The sequence below is a fragment of the Bufo gargarizans genome, chromosome 10, assembly GCF_014858855.1.
Source record: "Bufo gargarizans isolate SCDJY-AF-19 chromosome 10, ASM1485885v1, whole genome shotgun sequence".
Classification (NCBI taxonomy): Eukaryota; Metazoa; Chordata; class Amphibia; order Anura; family Bufonidae; genus Bufo; species Bufo gargarizans.
Window position 1 is genome coordinate 115,931,193 of NC_058089.1, and position 24,676 is coordinate 115,955,868.

Genomic DNA, 24,676 nt, shown 5'->3' on the forward strand with positions numbered 1-24,676 from the left:
GCCCTGCGCAATTTAGCGCAGGGTAAAGGAGAGCATTGGAGCATGAACTGCTCCGATGCTCAAGTCAGGGGGACTGCCTGGAATAAAATGGAGGGATGTCCGGGGTCAGCTCTGAACCCGGAAAACCCCAATAAACATTATTTTATTATAAATATATTTCCAAATACCTTTCATTAGTTATAATGGCTTGTTTTGTCTAGGGAGCAATCATTAGGAGAAATAAAATGACTGCCGCCCTATCAGTACACACAAAACCTGTCCTAGTCACACATGAGGACAAGTTACTTCACCACAATGAGAGCTGCCTCATCCTCCTCTCTGCTCTGCTTGTCAGGAATCATGATCCTGAATACAGGTGAATCTCTGTGGGAATGGAGAAGATGAGGAGACCTGAGAGGAGGGTGAGGTGTGGATAATGAGCAGCAGCTCTTGTATGCAGCCTCCATCACCACAGTCTGTCCTGTCCGTCCTCTCTGTACTTCATGTCTCCTCATGAACTAAATTCCCCAGAGATTCAGCTAAAGTTCTTATCTGTATTCAGGATCATAATCCCTGACAAGCAGAGCAGAGAGGAGGATGAGGCAGCTCTTTACTTCAGTGTTGTGAAGTAACTTGTCCTCATGTGTGATCAGGACAGGTTTTGTGTGAACTAATGGGACAGCAGCCATTTTGTTTCCCCTGATGATTACTCCCCAGACAAAACGAGCAGAATAGGGTACTGATCGTGTAGGGGGCAGTGACCTGTCCACTCATGTGATGACAGTGAGGGCATAGATGCATGTAATAGGGGCAGTGCATACAGAAGATGCTGGAAACAGTACGGTCCTCCAGCAGCACAGAGTACTTCAGGAGAGGTGTGCTCATCATTGGGGGGGGGGGGGGGGGTTGGGTTGTGATCTGGAAGGGAATGAAGACTGATAGTGGATGGAAAAATGTTCCCAACAGCACAGAGTATTTCAGTAGAGGAGGTTACTGATCATTTAGAGGGCAATAACCTGTCCTCTCATGTGATGATGTTGGTGAGGACACAGGTGCATGTCATAAGAGCAGTGTACACAGAAGATAATGGAAGCAGCACAGAGTCTGTCCGGTCTATTCACGTGATTACTTTAGGGCAGGAGTCAGCAACCTCTGGCAGTCCAACTGTTATGAAACTACTACTCCCAGCAAGCACCACTGACATGCTGGGAGTTGTAGTTTTAGGTTCTTGATCCCTGTTTTAGGGAATAAAAGCATACCTAACTGGAATTGTCCTATTCTTTGGGCTTTGGTTTCATCCAACCACTGACAAGAAGCAGAGTTGTAACCTTATGGCTGTTGTATGACCCTGTAAAGACAGCAGTGGTTGGGGGTGTCGCCTCCATTCCCACTGCTGATTGGCTGAAATTAAAGCCCACTCAGGAGGCCAGCACGCAGGTGGGCGGCATTATTTGTCTATGGCCCAATGATACATTGTTTCCGGGATTAGATACATTGTTTCCAGTGGGTGTGCCACTGGGATGACTGGTTGGTATCTCTGGAGCTGCTGAGAGGAAGGCCTCCTGCACACGACCGTTTAATTTTTTTTAGTTTACGGGCCGTTTTTTGTGTTCCGTATACAGAACCATTCATTTCTGTATGCATTCTGTTTCTGTATTTCCGTTTACCTGTTACGTTGAAAGATAAAACATGTCCTATTATTGCCCGCAAATCACATTCTGAGGCTCCATTCAAGTCAAAGGGTCCGCAAAAAAAACGGAACACATACGGAAATGCATCCATATGTCTTCTGCATCCATTCCGTTTTTGCGGAACAATCTATTGAAAATGTTATGCCCAGCCCAATTTCTTCTATGAAATTACTGTATACTGTATATGCCATACGGAAAAACAGAACAGAAACGAAAACACAACAAAAAATTGAACGACGGATCCGTGAAAAACGGGCCATGACTGAAAAAGCCATACGGTCGCGTGAAAGAGGCCGAATGGGGTGAGCACAGAGACGTGAAACCCTGGGAACGTTTTCCTGCGGTTGTAATTTGCGTCTTGCTCTCGCATGCAATGTAATCGTCTTGGCCTGTGTGCACACTGCGAGGCTTCTGACTCTTTAATCATTTACAAAAAAGTGTCACGTCTCCGCCTGACTGCGAAAAGGAGCTCATCCCGACTCCTGCTACCAACTCTGCAGACATCTCAGAACTGTATCGGCGGCATTCCTCCTATGACAGCGGTCTTCTTCGCAGTCGTCACGTCTCCCCTGAAATACCTTACGAGAAGAGATAGACGAGAGAAAATCTGTTCTCACGGCTGCTCTTTTGGCTTTGCCGCTGATCCCTGCCAAGTCTACCTAACTTCTGACCTGTTAAAAGCGCCATCTGCAACTCAAGGCGATGCTGATCGCGGTATCATGATAAATGTGGGGCTGTAATTGCAGTGGCCTTGGATACAGTCACATTTCATGAAGATGTGTATCATGCCTGGGATGCTGCACAAATGCTCTTTTTCTATCCACGCGTCGTGTGCAAGGGAACTGCTCAACAATGGGGGCAAGGGGGTCTGCAGAGGCCGAGGGAGTTTGCATTGCAAAAATTCCTCTGCAAGGACTGTATATCTAAAAGCTGTTCTATAATGAGAAGAAAAGCAAGCAATGCCACTGGGTCCTCTGTATCAATAGGACTGCGCTACAGGGTATGGGCAATGCCCAAGGGCCAGGCCGCCGAGGGGCCCAGTGACTCTATTGGTAGAGCAGATGATGTCTGGGACATTTGTCCTTTTTTCTAAGATGGGCCAATTTTTACTAAACCCCCCCACCCACGCCCAGAAATCAGGCATGTGATATGGCGAACCATTCTATCTGAGAAGTCTGGTCCAGAAAACCCTTTATCCTATATAAGGGAATTTGGATTTCACCTATCCACAGAACTTGTGGGGGTTTAACCATTGGACCCCTATTGATCACCAGAACGGGGTCTCGGAGTGTCCCTTAAAAAAACACAATACTGTACTGCTAGCCCCATCTAATTAAGCTGCCATGCCTTCTGTCAGTTGGGACATGCCTACAACATGAGGTCACTTTTAGTTTTTTCCTGGGGCCACTTTAAGTTTCCAGTCCGTCCCGGCAAACATGTCATATTGATATCAATGGGCACTATATGCAGTACCTTATTTCACCTGTGCTGGCGCTATAGGGGAAATCAAACACTTTCTACGATGTTCCTCTGCAGATCACAGTAGATGGCTGGAGTTCCCGATTTCGAGGAACCCTTCTGACCAAAACCCTTTTTAAAGAAGCACTCCAATGTTTATTCGGAAATGATTCCACGACCGCTCATGCGGGTTACACATCAGGAATCTGGAAGATCAGGCAGTTCTGTGCTAGACCATTGAACTCAAGGGGCCACTGAACGCAGTGTTAAAGGCATGAGTATAGTGCGTTATAATCGGCTGATTCCCGGTGACTAGTTAAGGGTAAAATGTTAAGTGGTTAAAGCCTGGCGGACCGGCGGCCTTGGTTATGAGCCGTCGGTGGCCCGGCGGCTCCTTATTTGCAGATTCTCTTACACCCATAGACTGTTTTGAATGCTAATGTGAGCGCTCCAATTAAGGAATGAAAAAAGCGCTATTTTCCATGCTGAGATTTTCTACTGAATCGGCAAAGACCTAAAGAGCCTGAAGCTTTTCAGGGAAGACCAAAGATTAAACAAACAGGGCCCAGTGAACATGGAAGTGAGCGATGCGCTCACGGGGAGGACGCAAAACAAAGGTACAGTCAAATTCAGTGATATCGAAGCCAAAGTGGTGTCCGGGCCAAAACCGATTCTAGGGAAATTGTCACAATCCCAGTTTTCTGCCCACAAATTCTGCATTTTAAAAATAACTTTTTAAAAATATCAAGATTCGAATAAACATTTGCATTTGCTGACACAATCGTGAGTAGCCAGACTCAGGATACGAGACCTGACCATGACCCCTCCCCAATTCATATGGTTTTACAGTAAGATTGCTGCAGTCTTGTACTGACTGAGGGTGCACTAGAGAAGAAGCCGGCAATGTTAAGTGCTTTTGGTACCCAGCCCTGGTTTAGAAAGACACATTGGTAATCATATGTTACAAGTAAATGGGTGATTTCTTAAGTCCTCCAGTACCTCCTGAGTCCTCCATTTTTCAAAATTAGAAGTTTATGGTGGTCAACAGCGCTGAGCAAAGTGTCAATACTCATATTGCATGGTTTCCATTTTCCTCACGATCTCTTCAATAGCTGTCTGACTGATCTCCAGACAATCCCATGCAAGTGCACGCTCAGGGGAGAGGGCTCAGCTGGGGAGAGAGGAGACACCTCTGGTAGCAGATAAAAGAGGTCCACGTGCCTGATTCTTTCCTCCACCGAAATCTCGATGGAGAGATGGGGGCTTCCAAACACACTATACCATTGTCAACCCATCCAACTGAAAATGACTGGTTCCAACAACACTCTAATGTGTATGGGGTGGGCCTTTACAAACCAAAGAGCCCACAGACTGACTCCATTCTGTCCACAAGCCTAACAGCATTACTAAAAGAAACAAAGCAGCCAACCAAAGATTCCTTCAGTTCTTCTTACCTAGAATAGATGGAAAGGGCTCCCTTTTCTAGGAACTCCAGTCAAAGGAGCATGGAGGAAGTTCAGGTCTATGAGCGCTGTGCTCTCTAAAGGGGACAGGTCTATATAATGCTGTAGACTGAGACCCAAGGAAGGGCAAAGCATCCATAGACCACCCCACTTCGATGACTGGAGCTCATGGAACTTGATGATATCAGAGGTCTTGATATGGCTATTGTGGGCACTAACGTTTTTTTAGTTCATTGCAGTATCTAAGCATGATGGTATGAGCAGGCACAAGAAGGTGGGCTCCATATTGAATACCTCATGTGCCAATACATTTTATAAACAAAAAAGCAAAAGATCTACCAAGATGCCTACCATGGCAAGCAGGAGTTAATCTGCTTGCGTTTAACCCTTCCATTGGACCTACCTACCAGCGCCAAACTCCCCTCCCCGCACCTCTTTCTACAGTATAAAGCCAAAGCCTTAACTTTCAACTTGCAAGTGTGGGGCGACAAACGGAGCTTCCTAGCGATTTAAGTCGCTTCAAAGAGATCCCATTTATTTGTTGTTGATTTTAGAAGATGTTTTTGAGTGAATGCAAAACAGATAATTAATTATGTTGATTGCCGAATGCTGAATCACGTCCTAATGTTACCTGAGAGAGGAAAACATCTTCTAGAGCCTAATGTGTTTTCACCCTCAAGTACGAATCACGACAAAACCAAATTCTTCCTCCCCGGTTGATTTCCAAACAGGAATTATTCAAATAAATAAAAAAATAAGGATCATTGGGAGGTAAAGAAGTGGAAGATGTGGGAATATACATGTAATTGTATGTTGGGTGAAGACAGGATTACGTCTTATGGTTAATGTGCTTTGTGCTCCTTCCAGAGGGTGTCCTGCGTTGGTTCTGATGTTCTAATCCCGTAACTACAATGTATAATATTTACATTTCTGTCTTCTCCTATCACAGAAGGATGACCTACATATGTCACTTGAAGGAGAGCAAGCGCTTTCTGAAAGCTATAATCAGCGTGCATTTAAGACAATAGCAACACGGCAAAAACAAACAGGGAGCCTTCATTTCCCATCTAAATGAAGGGTTCTCGACCCAAGCAGGTGGAGGGAAATGGGGCCATTTTGTTGGTGGTACCATGATGTCACCTTTAGGTTGCATCCAATTTTTGCTTCGACAGATGAGTTACTAGGACACGTTATAGCTGTAAGTGAGATGGGCGACGTCAGGGATTAGGGCTCAATATGACGGATACATTAACCGTTCCTGACGGATAGCAGCTGTTGGCTTCTTTGTTATGATCTATTGTTTGTGCCTGTCTTACATTGCCCGGATATCTTTTATAGGCAACGTAATAAACAAGTCCTTGGTCACCAGGGAAAATTTCAGATGTTAAAAACTGACAACACCAAACCTAAACATTTGCTACAAGGATCCAGTTGTCTATTTGGATCATAGAGATGAGCCACACCCTTATTGTGGTTTTTTAGACTTGACTCTACTCAACATGACATCACCCTTTACCCATCCCAGTGATGTGATGTCTCTCAAAGTCTTAGACTGTAGTGGATGATATCACAGTTCAGTAGGGTTGGGCTTTCACATAGAAGACTAAAGAATAACAATTTGGTCAACATTATCTATGGTGGCTGCATCTGAAAACGGATGGTCCCAAAGCTGTCCAATAAGAGCCAAACCCCTTTTTGAGTAGACTTAGTCCAAGACTGAGAGAGTCACATAAGCAATTAGAAGGTAAACAATGGATTGAAGCTGCTAGTCAACTTGTGCTCAACTGACATTAGAACATTGGAGGCCAGATTCACCATTTTTGCAGGGCTGGTCGATAGTCAGATGATATCATCTCTCCCCTGAAATCATCCCCCAATCCTTTTGTTCTCCTTGAAGATAAGCCACTACGAGAAGTGTCTGGCAGCAACTTTCTCCTCTCTCCCCATTGACAACAGAAACACGCTTAGTGTGTATGTGTATGTGGAAGTCAGAAAATATAGCTATAGCTATGACAATTGTGTATTTGGGCCTCGAGACTCTTCCCTAATAGCAGATGTTGGAGCAGAATAGGGTTGGCTACATAGGATTTCAATTGCCTGATCTTTTTGTTTTTCAGGTATTGCTGAGGTCACCGGTGCGTTCCGTCTTTTTAAGAATGTTCCAAACAGTTGTTTTGGCCACGCCTAATGTTTTTGCCTATCTCTCTGATGGGTTTGTTGTGTTTTTTCAGCCTAATGATGTCTTGCTTCACTGATAGTGACAGCTCTTTGGATCTCATCTTGAGAGTTGACAGCAACAGATTCCAAATGCAAATAGCACAGAACTCTGGACCTTTTATCTGCTCCATGGAACAGCTGAGAAGCCAATTGTCCCATTACTTTTGGTCCCTTAACAAGCGGGAGGCACATATGCAAACTGCTGTAATTCCTGCACCGTTCACCTGATTTGGATGTAAATACCCTCAAATTAAGGCCTCATGCACACGACCGTTGTGTGCATCCGTCGCCGTTGTTCCGTTTTCCGTGGACCCATTGACTTTCAATGGGTCCGTGGAAAAATCGGAAAATGCTCCGTTTGGCATCCGCGTCCGTGTTTCCAGTCCGTGAAAAAAATATGACCTGTCCTATTTATTTCACGGACAACGGTTCACGGACCCATTCAAGTCAATGGGTCCGTGAAAAATCACGGCTGTACACAAGATTGTCATCCGCGTCCGTGATCCGTGTCCGTGATCTGTGTCCGTTTTTTCCTATCATTTCAAAGGCAAACTTGACTTAGATTTTTTTTTTTCATTTTTCATGTCCGAGGATCCTGCAAAAATCAAGGAAGACCCACGGAAGAAAAAACGGACACGGATCACGAAACAACGGAAACCGTTTTTGCAGACCGCAAAAAAAACGTCTGTGTGCATGAAGCCTAAAGCTGACAGTCTGCAGGTAAAGCACATCTTGTTCGTTTTATTTCAAATCCATTATGGTGGTGTATAGAGCCAAAAATGTTAGATAAAGGTTTATTTTATTTTTTTACACTGTACACTATGTGATAAAAATTGACCTTTCATCTTCCTTCTCCAGGTCAGTACGGTTCCAACAATATCACACTTGCGTTTTAATACTGAAAAAAATTAAAACCTTTGAGGGAAAAAAAATGTTTATTTCATAACCATATTCTGACCCCTATAATTTTTTTGTAGCTATGTGTACGGGGCTGTGTGAGGGCTAATTTTTGGGCGGGACGATCTGTTCTTTTCAGTGATACAAATTTTAAGTGTGTGCAACAATTTGATCACTTTTTATTAAAAAATTATTGGGTAGTTGAAGTGACAAAAACGGGCAAATTGGCTATTTTTTTTTCCCCTGCTACGTCATTTGCCGTATGCTATTAATATTGTTATATTTTAATAGTATGGGCATTTTCGCACGTGGCGATGCCCATGATGTTTATTTTTTTATTGGCTAAGTATTTTTATTTTAAGGAAAGGGGGGTCATTTGAACTTTTAGGTTTTGTAAAAACTTTTTTTTTACTTTTTTTAAGTCACCTTGGGTGACAATAACTGCCCATAGTATTCAGTGATGGCTAAATAGCCATCATTGAAGACTTAATTTGCACTACATCAATAAAAGGCTGCCACTTAGTGGCCTGTATTGATATATACATCTAATTGACTCTGAAGCCGGCTTGAGGCTTCAGTCAATTAGTGCAAGGTAACAGGTTCCCCGATCTTAGCCAGGGAAAGCTGTTACCAGATCGGAAGCACCCGACTTCCGATTCCAGTCTGCGCAGATGCCGTGGTCACATTTGACCATGGCATCTGTAGGGTAAGATCTATACGATCAGCCTTATGGCTGATCGCATACAAGTGCCACTGGTCTCTGCTAATTAAAATAGCAGAAACTCCGCTGCACGTGCGAGTGGGCGCCATGTTTAGGGATCGGACCCATGACAGCTACCTCATGGATCCTTAAAGGGTTAAGGGGGGAAAAAATTGCTTCCCGATTCCAATCAGGCAATCAAAATAATTCCCTGGATCAACCACCCATCTCTAATAGCTATAACTTCAGAAATACATCCAGGCCCCTACTGAACTCTTTTAGTGAACTCACCGTCGCCACCTACTCAGGCAGAGAGCTTCCATAGTCTCACTGCTCTTACTGTAAAGATTAAGACTTAAAGATCTATCAGACAAAGATTTCAAACATGGCTGACTTATTTCCACACAATGTAAGATCCTGGTCAAATTTCAAGAATGTTCATTATATTTGAAATTGGCCATTGTCACAGGTTAACCAAAATGATCAATCATTGCCAAATTTCATCCACTGAACATTCATTATGGTTCAAACTGTCAATTTTTATCAACTAGTCTAGTGTATAGGGAACCTTTACTGGAACCAGAATATGCTGCACATCAATAATAGTAGCAGTGGTAATGTACAAAAAAATACTCAGCCAGAGTCCTTTAAATGACAGGGTTCAGGTAGTTTAGGGCATCAACCTTCCCTCTGATACAATATATCCTGTTTATGTTGCTCAGTAATGGTAAGATTGCTCGCTTGGCTCTACAAACGTTGACTTTTGAGACACTTGTATTTCACCCGAATGGCAATTGTGTCAAGGGGGTTATTCACAAAAGTATGGCAGCCATTAGCATTCTAAGCGACGTTCATTTAAATGTCCATTAACCACCACTCACATCTATCTCGGTGTAGAGGGTATCCCCCAGAGTGGCATGGCAGCCTCCCAAAGTGGTCATAAATTCTCAACTGACTTCAGTAAATCTCAGTCTATATTTGGCATGAGTTTTGGATGTATGTCTGCGGAGAATTTAGAATGCATCTCGCTCTTTTTCGGTCTCTAAGTGATACCAGCTTCTGCAATTGCAGCCAACTTCAATTAACCAATGTGATGCCAAATCTTCTGGTATAAGAAGCTTTCTGTACAGAAATCACTGAGGATCCAATAAATACGACTTGAGTCAAGAACCTCTCTGTTTTAGGGACACGTCCATAACACATCATTATGTAACCTTATGTGCAGCTCATATAATATCCTTCAGGAGTGCTATACTGTAAATTTAGCATAATCAAATGTTCCTCATCCCTTTTTTAGGGTCTAAAAATATGGCACTGCATTGAAAATTACATATATCGCCTGCCGCTTACACTGCTGTTCTAAAACCTCTCCCAAGGCAGCGTCAGTCATGCAAATTGCATTCAATGACTTACCTCCATGAGGTTCTGGACGTTGTGTTGATTATGATGAACAGTTTATGCTGACTGACGCATGAGTCACCAGTATTTAAAGTAAGATATTTATTGTACAATTGCATTCCTTTTGCCAATTTTTTGTCCCTATTACTTTCCCAATCATGCACCTCTTTTAACTGCGCCTCCTTTGGACCATCTGGTGTTCCCGACACGCTCATGCATGCAAACATTTTTTAAAGGAAAAGTTCCTTTCTCTGTCTTTCCATCTGACCCAACCAACTTTGCCTACTGAATTCAAAGTCCCAAAGGGAACATGACCTAGTCCTCCAGTCCTTCTTTAACGAGTGTCCCAACAGTCATAGTGGAGCACAGGTTCAAAATGGCTTTCTATGGAATGGAGATTGTTCAGAAGACACCAGTCTACTGGAAAATAACAATCACAATGCATAAAATATCCTCGCAATCTCAGTAAATTTCCCTTTTCTTTAAGAAATGATTGCATCTTGTGTTCCTCGCCTCATTTTTTCCCCCTCTCCATGCATTTACTTACCTTGAAATTAATCAAGTCCGGACATTGTCAATATCTGTTCCAATGCACAGACTATGCAGGTAATATTTATAGCTGAGGCAAAAAATAATAAAATATACACTTGAGGTTAATAGATAAATTGATATGCGCATAGAAGACCATAAACAAAAGATACTAATATATGACAGAAAGCTCGATACCAGCTCAATCAGAACATAAATATGGATTTGGTGATACAAATGGACTCTGGAATCTAAATTCCAATCATGTCAGCTCTGTAATTTTAAAAATAAGAAATCGAAGAGGAGGACAAAATAGGCTTCATATGAATGCATATTGTTAAGGAGCGGGGGAGGGGTACTGCTAGATCGTCAACACTCTGCATGAAATTTACACTGAAATATGCTAAAATGTGATGAATGTGAATCTCTATGATTCGGACCTGCATCCTTTCTTTGGAAAGGTACTGTAAATAGAGAGTGGTAATGAACCAATAAGTAAAACAATAGAGCTGAGCAATGTTGCTTGTTGACTTGGTATTCGAGAACAGAAAGAAGGATTTCACTAGGTTCACTGTCATCTTCATATTTCACATATGACGGATGACAACACTTTGAGAAAGAAAGGGTTTTAGCAGACCCTCAACTGATCGAGAATGAGCCAGTCGTAGACCAACCCTTAATAAAGAGTTGACTACACATACGTGGCTTCCATCAAATTCATGGGAGTTAAGAGAACTTACAAGTGCCCTCATAGGAAAATGGAGTTTCATTTCAATGGAATGAAATGGACATGTAAAGGTCTGGACTAGCACTGGTCCAATCTTCAATGAGGAGTAGACTACATATACGTAGCTTCCGTTGAATTAATGGGAGTTATGGGAACCTATTACTCATAGGATACGGATACTAACATTCATTTCAGTAGACAATGGCTTAAAAAATTTGGTGGTTCAATCGTCAATGGAGAGTTGACCAAATTTACATGGCTTTTGTTCAATTAATGAGAGTCATGGGAACCTGCAAGTCCATTCACTGATAGGATACCATATTTAAGGTTCATTTTAGTGGAGAATGGCTGCAAAAAATGTGGTGACCATCTATCCCATTGAAGGTTCAGACTAGGGCTGGTCCAATCTTCAATGAATACACAGGATTCCACTGAATTCATTGGAGTTGTCTGAACCTACAAGTGCCCTCACTTATAGGATATGTCAGTTGATATATGTTGTTGATTGCCTCTTTACTAGGGACCTGGACCATAACTGATACAACTTCAATAAAGGGATGACCACATACGCAAAGCTTCCATTTAATAAGTGGGGTTTATGAAAACCTACCACCCTCACCCATACAATACTACAATCAATATTAATTTCAGTGGAGATTGTCTGAAAATATGTGGCAGTCACCTCTCCATTAAGGGGTCTGGAGTGAGCCTGCCCAACCTACAATAAAGCAATGACCACATATGGGTGGTTTCTTTCAAAGGAATGCGAGTTCTGGGAACCTACAAACTCCCTTACTCATGGGAAAGTGTAACAGTTATTTCAGTGGACACTGACTGCATATATGTGGTGGCCACCTCTTCAATGAGGGGTTGCAACAGGACTGGTCCAATCTTCAGTGAAGAGTTGACTTCATACACATGGCTTCCATTGAATTAATTGAAGTTATGGGAACCTACAAGTGCCAGCACTTACAGGGTTCTCTTATTTAGATTTATTTCAGTAGGCAGTGCAAATTAAAAGGAATTAATTAATGCAGTTTAAAATTAGAATTTTGTGAAAAGGTTCAATATTCTAGGCTCAAAGTGTCACACTCTAGTCAGTTAATTATTCCATACCCCCTGAGCAAAGGGTACCTCAAAATTGTGACTTTGGGGTTTCATAAGCTGTAAGCCATAATCATCCAAATTATAACAAATAAAGGCTTGAAATATCTCGCTTTGCATGTAATGAGTCTCATATATTAGTTTCACCTTTTAAGTTGCATTACTGAAATAAATGAACTTTGCACGATATTCTCATTTTCGAGTTTTACCTGTACATAGCTTACATTCAATTAATTGTAGTTGTGGGAACCTACATACACCTGTGATCTCACAGAATGCTGCAACTAACATTAATTTCAGTGGAGAATGGCTAAAAATATGCTATTGGTCACCTTTTGACATAGGGTACAGAAGGGGACTAACACAATCTTCAATAAAGGGATGGTCATGTATTTGTGGTTTCCATTGAATACATTGAACCTATGGGTACCTATAAGTGCCCTCACTCATAGGACTACAACCTCCATCCATTTCAGTGGAGCCTGTCTACAAAGGGGTGGTACAGTATGTGGTGGCCACCTAACCACTGAGGTCCTGGACTAGGGCTGTCCAACCTTCAATGGAGTGAAGGCACTGACAACCTACCATCCTCACTCATAGGATACTACAAACCTACATTCATTTCAGTGGAGACTGGTTATCTCTCCACTGGGGGTCCACACTATGGCTGGCCCAAACTTCAGCGGAGAGCTGACTAGATGTATGGGGTTTCCATTCAATTTTGGGGAGTATGGGAGCCATGTGGCATCCCGGTCTACCGTTAAAAGAACAGGATAACACCAAATGGTTGGCCAATGAGAAACTATCCATCCATCTGGGTAGTATTTGGTGGCAGGGCAATGGTAGTGATGAGTCTTGTTCTCTTGATGCCCAAGGCAGAGGGGTTCTGAATGCCCCAACACAAAAAAGTTGCTAAAGGGTCAATCATTTATTTACTTGCCCCCTCTCTTTAACCGAATCCCTAGCGGTCTAGCTGACAGTACATTCCCCTCTCCACATATATGCAGTTCGCAATGCCATGCACTCATTGTCACCAAACAATTCCAGAAATTGCACCCTTGTCCAGAAATCTGCCTACCCCTTGTCCCATCCCTATATGTTCCATCCATGCAGGTCTAGAGAATCCAGTTCATCTGACTTGTATTGGTTTTAATCTGTAATAACGAATAAAGCCCCTTATGTAAGAGTCAGGTGTCTGGGTTAATATACTGATCCATAGCAATGCAGACCTTACTGTTGAGATTACCCCCCTCCAACGCTCGCAGCGAGGGCTGGCAATAGTAAATTTCATTACGTCTGAGTAGCGGGGGGGGGGGGGGGGGGGCTGAGCTACAAAACAGTAATCCTGTCTTTCAGCACAAATATTATAGGAAGCTATGAATTCGGTAGATGTGAATGGGATGTTAGTACATGTTTTACTAAGGTATTATAATGGCAGCCTATTATTAGATCACATTAATCATTACTGTGCCAAAGGCACTGACAGGCTCGCTGAATACGATTGAAGGGGTTGTAATGGATATAAATTACCTATTGTGTGATAAAAGGATTTTTACTAAGAAGGTAAGAATAAAACAGCAAATTCAAGTCTGACTGCCGTAGTAAAAAAAAAAAAGAAAAAAAAGAAACCCAAAAATAAAAGTAAGTCAGACTCAGGGAAATTCTCATATTCGGGAGGTAAGCAGTTTTTAAACAAGGTGGCCCATAAGACACATAAATTGTATACTATGCAAAATTAATTTCTTGATGCATAATGCTATCAGGTTGGAGCAGCAGCGGCTTCTATCCAGGAAGTGATTTTCTAGACGGCAAAATCTCTTTAGCACGGTGACATTCTGTGAAGTGACAGCACAAAACGCTCTCCCCGTTTCTGCCACCTAGTCTGAAATCATTCCTGTGCTGGAGAGGGTATGTGCTTCTTGATGGCAATCGTCTATAGACTCACCCCGAGTACGTTTCCAGCTCAACAGAAACATCTCGGAGGTGCCGACGTCTTCCGCTGGACATGTTAACTAGAGGACCCCAAGTAATGAGTCTGCAGATTGCAGACTGAGGCTATATTCACACGACTGTAAGTGTTTTGCGGTCCGCAAGTTGCGGATACCAGCCGTGTGCGTTTCGCAATTTGCGGACCGCAGATGGCCGGCGCTATATAGAGGATGCCTATTCTTGTCCGCGGTTGCAGACAAGAATAGGACATTCGCTATATTTTTTTTGCGGGGCCGCGGAGCGGAACAACGGATGCAGACAGCACATCGTATGCTGTCTGCATCTTTTATGGCCCCATTGAAATGAATAGGTCTGCACCCGTTCCAACGGATTTGGATCGCACCCTGAACCTCATGTCAGATGTATGGGAGTTGTCGGCTACAAGAGAGTCTTCACTAGTCCGCTGGAAATGACTCTGTATGGGTGTTTCTCAATGTATCTAAGCCAAGCACTCCCCACTCAAACAAATTGCATCAAAGTACCCCTAAGGGTATGATCATACAGTGTGCTGCCAACTATATAGTGCCTGTACCCCCTACAGACATGGTGGGTAACCCCTATAGACATCAATTGAGTGTCTATATCATGGGTCATTCAATGGCCACAAAAGCTCCTCTTGATGGACATATTGTATGTCTACTATGGAACAAAAATTCCTGATGCCCTCCTGTTATCCCTACTGATAGCAAAACAAATAGGGAGCAGTAATATCATGAGAAATGTGTGATATCACTGGGGGCTCTCTCTAAGTACCGTATGATCATGACTTGACTGCTGCCATTGTACTAGGTAAGAAGATTTCTATTGGTAGAGCTCTCCTGTCACTCTTACTGATGGCATCAAACATGTATTAAAGAGGACCTGACGGCTCTCCTTACATGCCTGTTTTAGTAAATACTTGCATTCCCAATAAAATAATTCTGCAGCGCTTTTTTAAGGATCGTTTGCCATCCCTCTGTTATTCTTAAAGGAATTCTACAGTGTACTGTTTGTCTGTCGTTTTGCCTAGAAATTTATGACAAAATCGACAATTGTAGTTGAAAGGATTTTGATATCTTAGAGCGTGTCACAAAACGGGTGTGGAATCACTGTGTCACTGAACAGATGTGACACGGCGTTACATCAAAGGGTGTTACCTAAGTAGCCCCCATGTACAGGGATCTGGACTCCACTGCGGGAGAATCATTAGGTCACTATCTCTTGACGTAGTCTCTGTTCAGTGACAGTTGATCCAGGCGGATCAAGACAAACTGATGTGTGGCACCAAGGGGATAGGCTAGAGCGTAGTCAGTGGACAGGCAGAGCTCCGTTCAATCCAGTAAACAGGCAGGAGGTCAAGGCAAGCGGCTCAGGTTCAATACAGGAGATAGGCTGTAGTCAGATCAGGAAGCACAAGGTCAAATCAGGTAAACTGGCAGAGGTTGAGCATGGGAAATCAGAATGGAAAAACTGTGTAACTTCAGATATACTAGCAAGCTAGAGAACCTATTGCTCAGGTACCCTCCTACAGGGGAAAGTGTCTTAAATACCTTGGCAAAGCTTGCCAAAGGCTGTGGCAGATTAGGGTGTGTATGCTTGCCTTTTGAATTTAGAAATGTAAAAGGCTAGCTGTAAGAAAAGTGGCTTACACACTGGTGTTTTGGTTTCCGTTTGTGAGATCCGTTCAGGGATCTCACCAGCGGTCCAAAGCGGATCAGTTTTGCCCTAATATATTCTGAATGGAAAAGGATCTGCTCAGAATGCATCAGTTTGGCTCTGTTCCGCCTCCATTCCGCGCAGCGTTTTGGTGTCCGTCTGACGAAACTGAGCCAAACGGATCCGTTCTGACACACAATGTAAGTCAATAGGGACAGATCCATTTTCACTGACACAATCTGGCACAATAGAAAACGGATCCGTCCTCCATTGACTTTCAATGGTGTTCAAGACGGATCCGTTTTGGCTATGTTAAAGATAATACAAACGGAAGAGTTTATGCAGATCCATGACGGATCCGCACCAAACGCGAGTGTGAAAGTAGCCTTTACTTCCTTCTTGCTTACTTCTAGCATTCATTTCTAGGTTTACTCTTCCTTTAAGAAAGCAGAGTGAGACCTGAGCAGGGCCGGACTGGCCTGCCGGGATAGCGGGAAATTTCCCGGTGGGCCGGCAAGCCTGAGTGCCGCAAGGCCGCGGCCCTGGTGACAAGTGGGGGCGGCCGCGGCCGGCGGCAGGGCAGAGCAGGAGATGAGCGCCTCCATTGCGGAAGCGCTCATCTCCATAGTCATCTGTATTGCCGTCCTCAGGACGGCAATACAGATGCCTGTGCTGCGGCAGAGGAGGGAGAGGTGTGTCCCCTCCTGTTCCTCTGATAGGCTGCCGGCTTAGTGCTGGCAGCCTATCAGAGCTCAGGCCGGTGCAGGCGGCGCGATGACGTCATCGCGTCCCCTGAGCCGTATAGCGAGGGACACAGACGGAAGAGGCGGCCTGCATCACATCGCATTGCTGGAGGTAAGTATAAGTGTATTATTTTTTTTTTTTTTTTATATAGGTACAATACTGGGCTGGCACATGATTTGGGGGGCTACTGGGCTGGCACATGATAAGGGGGGCTACTGGGCTGGCACATAAAGGGGGACTACTGGGCTGGCACATAAAGGGGGACTACTGGGCTGGGCTGGCACATGATAAGGGGGGCTACTGGGCTGGCACATGATAAGGGGGGACTACTGGGCTGGCACATGATAAGGGGGGACTACTGGGCTGGCACATGATAAGGGGGGCTACTGGCACATGATATGGGGGGCTACTGGCACATGATATGGGGGCACTCTGGCTACTGGCACATGATATGGGGGGCTCTGGCTACTGGCACATGATGGTGGGGGGGCTCTTATTTCTGGCACATGATTGGGGGCACTCTGGCTACTGGCACATGATATGGGGGCTCTGGCTACTGACACATGATATGGGGGGGCTCTGGCTACTGACACATGATATGGGGGGGCTCTGGCTACTGACATGATATGGGGGGGCTCTGGCTACTGGCATATGATATGGGGGGCTCTGGCTACTGGCACATGATGGTGGGGGGGCTCTTATTTCTGGCACATGATATGGGGGCACTCTGGCTACTGGCACATGATATGGGGGGCTCTGGCTACTGACACATGATATGGGGGGCTCTGGCTACTGACATGATATGGGGGGGCTCTGGCTACTGGCACATGATGGTGGGGGGGCTCTTATTACTGGCACATGATTGGGGGCATCTATGGGGGCACATCTTACTGCAGATTATTGGGGGGCACTATAGGGGCATCTACTGAGGCTAAAAAAGAAGATATTTTATATGGGGGCTCTGTATAGGGGCATTTTATACTGGGACACATTATGGTGGGTACTATGGGGAAGGGGGGGCACTATGGGGGTCATCTACGGGGGCACTGAGAAGGGGTATTTTATATTGGCACATTATGGGAACATTAGCTCAACTGGGGGCATTACAAATGTTTTGCATATTATAAGGAGAATTATTACTACTGGGGGGGCATTATGGTGGGCTTTATTACTCCCCCATGGTATGACCCCCTAGTAGCAGCACCAGCCTCTCCCTGCTCTGCTATCCCTCTGCCCTTTCTCCAAATCCTTATTATGAAATCTTTCTCATTAGGTTAAAGCACAACATCAGCTCCGCCGAGCCCCCGGCCAAAGTGTTGAAGTGGCGTCCGAGATCCCCAAGGGCCAAGTCAAGTAACTAAGTTTTTATGGGGGTTCTACAAAAGAGCTATCGTGGGGCAAAGTTCATATTCGTGTTTACACACGTGTTTTAAAATGAATGCTTTCTCCTATTATAAACAAGTAAATAATGACGCAATGCTGTGGGGCTGGTGTGCAACTTTTTCCAGGGCTGGTTTTTATCCCCAGTCCGGCCCTGGACCTGAGACCTTGATGACCCTGATCTAGACGACCTGCCACCAATCTATGAGTATGGCGATGAAATGGACTGAGGGGCAGTGCTGACTGAGGACTATGGGATGCCACCGTCAGGATATTCTGGGCAACGCAATGTTGACAGTTGGGTGAGTGATACACCGGGAAAAGGAAGATACAAGTAGGGAAGACTTAAGAGAGATTAGCCAGGAAATAAAGCCTCATTTTTCTGGTGGAATATCGCTGACTACACTGATCAGGGTTCAGCGACAAGGCAATGAGTCTGGAACGCTGACAGTGGAGTGACGGAGTAGTTGTCATATGGACAATAGAATGAAGTAACACAATTAGTATAAAATTACACTTACCCGGTCTGTAGAATCAAACATTCAGATCTGTCTGTATTGTCAACCGCTGAGTGCAGAGAGGGCGCGGAGATTCATTACTGGAGGAGAGACGGGGAGAGGGCGCCATTTCATTATCAGTCATCCATTAGTAATACTTCTAACCTATGGTGCAGGTTTCATTACTAAAGGTATGTGTGCACGGATTAGAGAGCAGTTACTAATCAGAAAACTCTTCACCCACAAAAAAAAAAAAAAAAAAACAGGCTAAATTGAAACTGTAAATACAAGACATTGAGGAGAGGGAGGAGGGGGATGCAGCTGCAGCAGAATCTCTCCCTTAGTGTCTGGGGGATCAGTCAGACTGGGAGAAGGGAGGGTGCGATTTGTTGGCTCAGAGCAAATATCTCAAACTCTAACGCCAGAAGGGGGAAAAAAAAAACTCAAATTAATAGGCAACACATTTCTTAACCCCTAATGGTCTCCGCCGGCTGAAGTACACACTTTAAAGATGGCGCCTACATCACAGCAGACACCCGGGGGCATGTTTGTGATCGTCATTAACACTGATCATGGATATTTAACTCTTCAAATGTCGTGGTCAATTGTGACCATGACATCTGAGAGGTGAAACCCCGTTCTAAAGATATTGCCTGCTTCGCCGCTGGGTGTTCTACACAGCAGACACCCGGAGGCATTGTTTGTGATAGTCATTAACACTGACCACTGATATTTAACTCTTCAAATGCCGTGGTCAATTGTGACCATGACATCGGAGAGGTGTAACCCTAAGAGCACTGTGCTCCCGGGGCCCAAATGGCTCCCCCGTCAAGGGAGCCATTTGGTTGCTATAGCAGCCTCTGGGCTTCTGAAGGCTCCAAGGCCGGACACAGCAATGTTCTTATGGAGCCCTGCCTGTAGCTGGGCTCCATAGGAACATAGTGAATTTCCTATAGGCTGCAGTGTGAAATCATTGAGGTCTATGGGAGATGGGATCAGATGATCGCATGTTAACTCTTAGAGGGACATAAAATAAGTATAAAAAAAAAAGTTTTAAAAACTTTTTCAAAATATAAAAAAGAACAATTACAAATTTGAAATAATCCCCGTATTAAAAATATACAATAAAATAAACATAATTTTCATAGCTGCATCTAACAAATACAACTCAACTCCCCAAAAAATCTATCAAAAAGTGAATAAAATGACAGAAAAACTCCAATAATATTAATAAAAACTACAGATGCTCCTGCAAAAAATGACACATTCCACCGCTCCTCATATGGAGAGGCACAGACAAAATGTACATTTTTTAAAAGTTTTAATTATCATAACACTAGAAAAAAAATATAAAAAATGTGGCATCACTGTAATCATACTGACCCAGAGAATGAAGAGCACTGGTCTAGAGAATGAAGAGCACTGGTCTAGAGAATGAAGAGCACTGGTCTAGAGAATGAAGAGCACTGGTCTAGAGAATGAAGAGCACTGGTCTAGAGAATGAAGAGCACTGGTCTAGAGAATGAAGAGCACTGGTCTAGAGAATGAAGAGCACTGGTCTAGAGAATGAAGAGCACTGGTCTAGAGAATGAAGAGCACTGGTCTAGAGAATGAAAAGCACTGGTCTAGAGAATAAAGAGCACTGGTCTAGAGAATAAAGAGCACTGGTCTCGAGAATAAAGAGCACTGGTCTAGAGAATGAAGAGCACTGGTCTAGAGAATGAAGAGAACTGGTTTTACTACATAAGGAACAACATAAATTAAACCTATAAAACTGTGTTGGAATTACATTTTTCTCCCAACTCCACCCAATTTAGAATTTATTTCCAGCTTTGCACTACATCGTATGCAATATTAAGTTGTGCTATTAAAAAAAATTCAATTTTGTTCTGCAAATAACAAGCCCTCATACAGCTATGTGAACAGAAAATGAAAAAGTTATGGCTCCCGGAAGGCTGGGAGTAAAAAACCTGAATTGAAAAAACAGCAAATTCCTTAAAGGGTTTAAGAGGTTGGCCAGCCCGGGACATTGATGGCATACCACTAGGATATGCCATCAGTGTCAGATCGGAGGCAGGTCCCAGTGATGGGCTCTCAATTCAGTGCTATGGGAGTTCCAAAAATAGCTGAGCTGTAAGTTGAATAGTAGTGTAGGGAACGCACAGTGCGCATGCGCGGCCACCCCTCCATTTACCGCTATGGAACTGCTGGAAATAGCTGAGCTAGCATCTGGTTATTTTCTGAACTTTCATAGCAAGGAGTGGAAATACATAGAGGGCTAAAAAGACCCGTTTTGTGTATGCAGCTTCTATACAGAGCTATGTATCTCCATGATGGTGGTCACCTATCCTCCTCTTCTATGGAATGTAAACTTACAGGAGCAGGGGCTGAAAGAAAAGTGTAACACATGGTGGTGGCATCAGGCTACACAGGGTTGTCTTTCTGTAGTCTGTTACCATGGAGATCCACGGGTCTGCATAGAAGCTGTGTAGATGAAACGGGAAATTTTAAATGAAGGCTACAGTTTCTTCATGTTCTTAGTTTACTGCAGTGACTCAAGAAGAGTATAATGCTGGCAAAATGATAGATCATTCAGACTGAAGGGTTGGAGTCAAAATACTGGAAAAAAGGGACCTAAAAGGTGAAGAGATGTAACAGAGCGGGGCACAGAATCACGCGCGCTCTTATACTGGACTGTACGCCACGGATACTGGGGACCCACCTGTAGATCTTGCACTTCTGGGTCAGTTGAATGTTTGATGGAGGAAAACACAGGAATGGAACCGGTTCTGTAAAATAAAAAGAGCGCGGATTATTATAATGTATCCAACATGACTAATAAACAATATATCCATCTACAGTATGTCATATCTATCCAACTATTTGATTGATCTGTGTATCTATATCATATTCATTTTTTTCATATATTTCATATTTTTCTATATATCTACCCATCCGTCTACTGAACTTATATATCTCCTATCTATCTATCTATCTATCTATCTATCTGCCATCTCTTCTATATCTCTCATATCTATCTATCAATTCAATAAAGCTTTATTGGCACGTCCAAGTAAAACATTTAGCATTGCCCAAGCAAAATAAATAATAGGTATTGTAGAGGGGGGCTTGATGTGGGAATTAAAGGAGGTGGATGTTGGGTTAAAGGGGCAGTATTGGGGTATAATAGGTCCATAGTGTCTCATCTTTCTCTCAGTTGGTGACAGGTAGAGACATATTGGGCAGCGATCTCCACAGTGGACTCCTCTTCCCCCAGTAGGATGTCGAGTTTCATTTGCTCATCTATGGAGGTGAAATACGGGATGTGAGCGGAGGGTCTCTGGAAGTAAGTAGCCCTCACAGGTGAGTATTTGCTGCAGTGTAGCAAGAAGTGGGCCTTATCCTCCAGGGCCCCCTGCACACAGTGCTGGCACAGTCTGCTCTCCCGCAGCTTGTATGTCTGCCTGTGCCGCCCCGTCACCATCTCCAGGCTAGTGGGCGCTCAGTCTGTACAGGCTCAGGGTCTGTCTCTGTTTGGGGTTGGGTATCCTCTCCAGGTAGGGCGCCAAATAATCGGGTGAAAATATCCATTCCACCTCATCCTCGACTCCCATCACATCATCTGTCGGCGGAGAGTCGGCAGCTCGCCATACACATCAGTGTGTCGGCCGGGTTCAGCTGACAGAGGTCTAATGTGTCTGGACAGCTTTACTATGGATTAAAGTCCCTGCTACAGTCCTGTTCTAGAACAGTCTCTCATGGCGGTGACAATATCTATCGGCAATGGCCTGCATTCCTGAGGCACGGTGGATGGTGAGAAGCACCCAGGAGAACATGTTCTACAGACGTTGATGCCAGTCTGACTTGGTACTAAATAAGATATAAAGCCCCATCAGCTGCGGGCTCCCGGTGACCTCCAGTTCTCATCCTCTGGCCCCGTCTGCTGTGGTCAGCACGGATAGTCCATTCTTCATTAGATGTAACCAGCTCTTGAAGCTATTTTAATTGACTTATAAAACATTCATAAAAGATATCCATCGTTTCTTAGCATCTTCTGTAACTGGAGAATATTGCTATTTATATACCAGGATTATTCAGGACTTCAACCAATTAGTCAATCGTCAGCAGAGGCAAAATATCCATAGATCCGAGGATCCAAAGTTCAATGACACATATCAAATATGTCCATCTATCTGGGTATCTGCTTAGCAATCTACTTCATGTAATCTATCTATCTATCTCATACATATTTATCTCTCAGATATATCTGAAATCTATCACATGTTATCTATCTATTTGATATCTATAGTATCTATCACCCATCTACTACATCTCTCGCATATCTATCTAATATATATCTTTTTATAGCTCATATCATATTTATCACATACCTATCTATGGATGTAATGTCTATTTATTTCTTCTATCTATCTTCTAATACCAATCTATCATCTTTTGTTCTGCCTACCTAATTACCTATTTATCTACCTCTATGTCTCATATCTATCTATCTAATATCTATTAATCTATATCTATCTATATCTAATATCTACCTATCTATTAATATCCATCTATCTAATATCTATCTATCTAATATCTATTAATCTATATCTATCTATCTATCTAATATCTATTAATCTATATCTATCTATCTAATATCTACCTATCTATTAATATCCATCTATCTAATCTCTATATATCTAATAACTATCTATATATCTCACATCCATCCATCTATCTAATATATATATATATATTGAATATCTATCAATCTCATATCTATCTATCTTCACAAGTTCTTATTATCCCCCTGCAGTACATAGCAGTGTGTCATATGTCTATCAGTCTGTGATTTATGTCTAATTATCTCCTATCTATCTATCTATCTCAAATCTATCTTCTATCTATCTTCTATTTATCCAATACCCATCCATCCGCTCTTCTAGTTCTACCCATCTGTAGTGCACATCATTTTGGTTTATTTCTTTGGACAGCTGCATAAGGACTGGTGGAAATATGAAGAGATGACGGTGGATTAATGAACTATGTGCAAATATTCTGCAGAAATTATGACAACCATCATGCTACGGGCGGCACAGGTTGTGACTTCAGCGCCTGGGAGCCATTGTAATTACAAGCCTCTGTGCTAACGATAGAGAGAATCCATTTTCTAACCCAAATTCAAGAGTGAAACACTATAGCAATCACCGGCTACAAAGACTGTGAACCCTTCTCCGCTGTCTGATTATGCAAAACTAAATAGACCTAAATAGACCCCAGCCTTCTGCAAATTATGTACAGTGTTCACTAAATTATGATGAAGCCTGTAATTTCACAGCAATGAGGAGGTTATTAATCCTCATCCGTGTGGACAATGATGTGAGGAATGCACTAGATTGTACAATTGGATCCATTAAATATGAAAAAAAAAAATCTACTTTCACTGAGCAAAAATACGCAGGACTTGTGGTGGCCGCGACCAATTGACACAATTATGGGAAATCTGGACCTGATGCAGAATATATATATGTATGAAAACTGTGTACAAAAAATCCCAGTGTTCCTTGCAGGATGCGATCGGGCAGGGAATTGGTGGTTAATGGTTTGGTGCAGGGAGAAAGCTTCGCTGGGCTGCAAGAGACACTTCTGCCTTTTGTCTCATCTGATCACTTGCTAAGAAATACCCAGATGGGCACTTCATGCCCAGTCATGCTAATTTGCAGCTTCTTAAAGTACCATGTTAAATAACTCAATCCCCTAATTATGACAGCATGCTACTTTGGTTATGGGTCTCAGATCACTCACTACTAGTTCAAGTCGGCCATGGAATAAATCCATAGCTAAGTGTACGTTTTTATGGAACGTCAAGGACTTGTGTCCTGGTCGCAACGTGGTATATTTCATGCCATCCAAAGCTGACTTCTAACTAACTACCGAGGACAGAAAAGACACCCATGCTGCCCACCCACTTAGAACTATCTGGTTTGACATACCAGAAGCCACATGTGGCCCTCTTGTTGCCATCCTTTGTGGTCCTCACGGTCAGTTTTTAGATACAAACTAGGAATATCCTATACATGGTCCTGCCAGGCAAAGATAATCTACACAAGTACAAGGTAATGGCGGTCACACAGATTTCATAATCAAGACTTATATGGGCACCAGGACAGTTATTTTATGTAGTGATTCATCTTAAGCTGTCCATACATTATCCAGAGGTGTGTTGGCCAAATGCCCTATTGACTAACATCTCTCTCTCCTGGCCTCCA

The 24,676-nt window shown here is 43.3% G+C and overlaps 1 protein-coding gene across 1 annotated transcript in view; it reads right to left on the reverse strand.

The window, feature by feature from the left end:
* ZNF536 (zinc finger protein 536) overlaps nt 1-24,676 on the reverse strand; it is a 338,062-nt gene that overhangs the window by 219,631 nt on the left and 93,755 nt on the right. Inside the window, exons 2-3 of the mRNA XM_044269573.1 lie at nt 21,130-21,196; nt 18,432-18,508 (exon numbers count right to left, since the gene is read on the reverse strand). The gene's annotated coding sequence lies outside the window, so the exon portion shown is untranslated. The remainder of the gene's footprint in view (nt 1-18,431; nt 18,509-21,129; nt 21,197-24,676) is intronic.